Source organism: Sinocyclocheilus rhinocerous, unplaced genomic scaffold (genome assembly GCF_001515625.1).
Source record: "Sinocyclocheilus rhinocerous isolate Xijiao unplaced genomic scaffold, SAMN03320098_v1.1 scaffold252, whole genome shotgun sequence".
Classification (NCBI taxonomy): Eukaryota; Metazoa; Chordata; class Actinopteri; order Cypriniformes; family Cyprinidae; genus Sinocyclocheilus; species Sinocyclocheilus rhinocerous.
This window is the reverse complement of record NW_015625591.1, coordinates 79965-84713: the sequence shown is the minus strand read 5'-3', so window position 1 is coordinate 84713 and position 4749 is coordinate 79965. Positions and strand designations below refer to the sequence as shown.

General features: G+C 35.5%; 1 pseudogene; it reads right to left on the bottom strand.

Moving 5' to 3' along the window:
• Positions 1-4749, bottom strand: part of LOC107757871 (N-acetyl-beta-glucosaminyl-glycoprotein 4-beta-N-acetylgalactosaminyltransferase 1-like) — a 97504-nt pseudogene that overhangs the window by 33001 nt on the left and 59754 nt on the right.

The window sequence follows — 4749 nt, the reverse complement described above, 5'->3', positions numbered from 1 at the left end:
TAGCCATGACAGGACAGGCAGAGAGTTCACAGACGGTCTCCATGGCCGTGACAGGACGGACAGAGGGTTCACAGACGGCCTCCATAGCCGTGACAGGGCAGGACGAGGATTCACAAACGGCCTCCTTAGCCGTGACAGGACAGGCAGAGAGTTCACCGACGGCCTCCATAGCCGTGACAGGACAAGCAGAGAGTTCGCAAACGGGCTCTGTGGCCGATTCAGGGCTGGCCGTAAGTTCACAGACAGCCTCTGCAGCCGGGTTGAGACAGGACAATTGTTCAGTAACCATGACAGGCATGACTGGGGATTCAGAAATGGTCTCCTTGACCAGTGCAGGACAGGACAATAGTTCATAGGCCCCAGTAGTTTCTTGCAAAATCTGCATTTAAACAAAAGTTAGATACAGCTGAGTTTTAATTTGTGTCATTTATGTTTCTTTAATTTATTTTGTAATATCTTGTGTTTGTGCAGCCAGAGAAAATATGCATTCTGATAACACCTACAATGTGTAATGCATTGCTGCATGTATTTATGCATGAATAAAATTGGAAAAGTTAACTCTTCGTATGTGTGTATGTGTGTGTGTGTGTTTAGTATACATACAAAATGCCTTTTTGAGTTTAATTGCAGTCACTGAAAGTTATGAAAAGTTGTGAAAGTTATGATGCAGCAAAATACACAGCAACTAGGGACACAGTTTACAACTTGAAAATAAATGACAAAAAAACAACGAGGAACGACAGAAATGTGTTCGATTCGTGCCATGTTTGGTGTTTAGTATCATCCACGTAAGCTACATAGCAAAACATTGTCATATGGCCATGATAAAGCGTTCTGATAAAATCACATGCGAAACAATAAGCATTTTAGCCTATGTGAATAACATAAACAGCTGTACATCTAAACGGGGCATATGAACATTCGGCTTTATTACCTTTTCAAAATAATTCATCACACAAGAGCTGAAGAACAGAAAACACAATCCTTTCCATTCGCTTGTTTGTAGTTAAAAAGGCCACGCCCACGCTATTAATATTCGTACTAACCCCGCCCATTGGAACAGTTTTTCACGGGAACCGAATATTACACAACACCGGCAGCTCATAGCCTAGATTTATGCTTTTAGTTTGAATGGAAATCTTATATACCATTACAGTTAGTTGATCTAAAACGGTGATTGTGCATTAACAGTTGTCAACCATAATGGTACGTGGTCTGAATTTAATTATTCAGCATATTTTTTGTTTTGGTCGTGCATGCGCACCTGTGCACCACTTATGTGCACCCCTGTTGATTGTGCATACAGCAAGGCTGAATAAAAGAGCACTGCAGTCTAGGGGTGACTCAAGCCTAGAGGAGTGGTACAGCTTGATTAGGTAAGAAAAGTCTGATTTTACTGGAAAATCTATGTGCCTGGATGATAAAGTAGGTCCCAGAGATGTTATGTGAATCCAAAAAAGGAGTGAGGATTACGCCTGCAGTACCTTGTGCTTAGCTGATTTTCCTGCTCTTTTGTTACTTATATTTAACACAAAGCTGAATTTAGTTAAAAATAAGTATATCTACAATGAAAACTGTGTGGAATAATAAGGGACAAAATAAATCAATTAGAGAATGATAAATAACATTTCATTCTGTATAAATTTACATTTATATGCAGGGAGAGAGACAGAAGGTGCAATAGTATCTGTTATCTAAGGGGCTTAGAAATTTATTAAATTATGTAATAAAATGTATTAGTTTTATTATTTCATTATAATTTTATTCATTTGATTTTATTTTACAAACTATATTTCCATTTAGGAGATCCTATTCATACTCAGGTTTTACTATTGAATTTTGCCCATCTTAAGCAGGAACAACAAAATGATCTAATCTTTTTTTAATCTATTTGTTTTCTATTCCATTATCAGCTCTGTCTCCCCTTTTCTCTCCCCCTGTCTCTCTTTGTTTGCCATTTACTTTCTATCTTCTCCTAGATAATAAAATTACTGAAATGCACTGGTTAAACTCTGCATCCTTTGGGTGCACTCCGGACACAATCAGGATATCAAAGAGCACTACATCTTTCAGGTCAAGGCTTTTATACTACTCGAGGATATTGTAATAGCTAGAGATGTAGTATCTATAAATGTTTTAATGACTAATGAGTTATAAAAATAGTGGGTTGGTAGATGTTTGTTTGCTGTGGATATAGCCATTATATATTTACTAAATTTGACTTGGATTATACTGCGGCAATAATTCTGAGCTGGCCATTACCAAGAATAACTGTGTTTTGTAGATTTAAGTGAAGCGAGCCATGGAAAATGTTTCCCTGACTAATTTGCCACATTTTTCATCTTTCCACTTATTCAGCTTTATGTAATGAAATAATTGAGAGAGAGGTAGAGAAAATAGTAGAAGGCATAAGTGTGGCAGACCACTTAAACATAGAGTTAATTTATGATGCATCCCATATTTCAGTCCATTCAATTAACAATAAGTGTACAATGATAAAAAAGCTCTGCCTGGTAGGCAGTCTAATGGAAAGGATACTAAAAGGTATCAAAATGTCCTGACTAAAACAGTATCAGGAAAAAAGTTTTACGTACAATTTCAACACGCTATCACTTAAAGTGTTTTATTGACATTTGGCGACATTTCAACGTCTACAGTAAATTACTAGAATTTTCCAAACTCCAGCTCTGTACTCACCCCCACCTCCACATGGTCTGAACCTCTGTCATCTTGCTTGTGCAAAACCTCAAAGTAGTATCGCCGCGAGGACATGAGACTGCGGAGAAAAAGAGAGAGACAGGGGGGGAGGGGGGAAAATTAAAGTGAAAGAGAGGGCAGGGGACACTCTCAGAGAGCTATAGAGGGACAGACCAGATGAGGAAAGGAAAAACTGTGGCAGATGCAAAGATGAAAAATGCACATTGCACCATAGAATCACTAATGTGCCTTCTCACCTTCTCAAAGAAGCACTATGGTCTTGTTCAACTACTAGAAAAGCAGAGATTAGTAGTGAAGTAACCTCTCAGTTATTTATGCTAGCCAGTGTAACTTAATTTGATTTTGAAGCAAGATGTAACAAGCAAGACTAGTGGCAAACCTCAAATCATAAAATACATTTAAAAAAATCATGTGTTGACATATTAAAGCACTTAAATGTGTAATAAAGTACTTTATTATAATTGTAACTATAGTGTGTTATTCAAGAATAAAAAATTAATACATTTTAAATGTACTAAATTTTAACTTCCTTATTATAAATATGCAATTACAAATATATTTAAATGGTAACACATTTCAATTCTCACTATTAACTAACATGCATATTACTAGCATACTGGCTGTTTATTAGTACTTACAAAGCACATATTAATGCTTTTTTTCTGTATTATTCTAGATCCCTTAATCCACCCCATACCTAAACTTAACAACTACCCCACTAACTATTTATAAGCAGCAAATTTGCAGTTTATGGAGTCAAACGTCATAGTTAATAGTTAGTTAATAGTGAAAATTTGACCTTAAAGTAAAGTGTGACCATTTAAATAGTTTTTTTTTTTTTTTTGAAATTGCAGTAACACTTTAGATTAGGGAACACATATTTACTATTAACACATATTCACTATTAAGAGTTTTCCCTCAATAAAATCTTGATAGTAAGGTAATTGTTGTAGTAGTTATGTTTAGGTATTGGGTTGGGTTAAAGGATCTAGAATAAGGCATTAACATGTGCTTTATAAGTACTAATAAACAGCCAATATGCTAGTAATATGCATGCTAATAAGCAACTAGTTAATAGTGAATAGTGTTCCTAATCTAAAGTGTTAACGAAATTACATTAAAGCATACTTTAGTTAACCTGAAATGCTTGTCAGTACATTCGGCAGTATATATACTATATAACACATATTTAATCAATCAACATTCAAAGTGTCTGAAAACATTATATTCATTTTACACTTATTGTCACACCACATAGACTTTTAGTTTGTTTTCTTCCCTCATGTGTTCCTTGACGTAGTTTTCCCTCGTGTCTTATTATGTCATTATGTTCAGGTGTGTTTAATTATCTTCATTTGTCAGTGTATTTAAGTTCCTGTCTGTTCTGTTAGTTTGTCGGATCTTGAACGTCGAATATACATGTGTTTCCAGCCTTCCTTTTGTGGATTACCTTATGTGGATTATTAAAAATTGTTAACCTTCATCTTCGTGCGTATTCATTCTACACCATATCATGACACTTATATTCTTTCTGTATCTCATTTCTGTAATAAGTACACTTTTTAATAATATGCTAAAGTGTTCTTTTTAACAAGAGCAAATAATGAGAGTTATATGAGCTTTCTGATCTTTAATCTGATGTAATGTGTTAAATGTTTGGAAACAGCAATAACTTTTTTAAACTGTACAATTCTTTGAACTTAAACATTCAAAATGTAAACATCTAAAACATTTACATGTAGTCATTTAGCATACATTTAATTACACACATGTTCCGTCGAACTGTTGTATAAACGCAATATCACTCTCATAATTGAGCGATACCGGCTCTGTATCAGCGGCTGTGATTGCCTCTGGCACTTGGCCTGCGGCATCGTGCCTCTGGCCTAATCACAGCCATGCTGATATAGAGTCGGTATCGCTCTCGTACTCGAGTGATACTGCTCATATATATTATACACACACACATATACACACACACATACACACACACACAAAGAAAAACAAGTAGATAGAATAGAAAAAATAGAA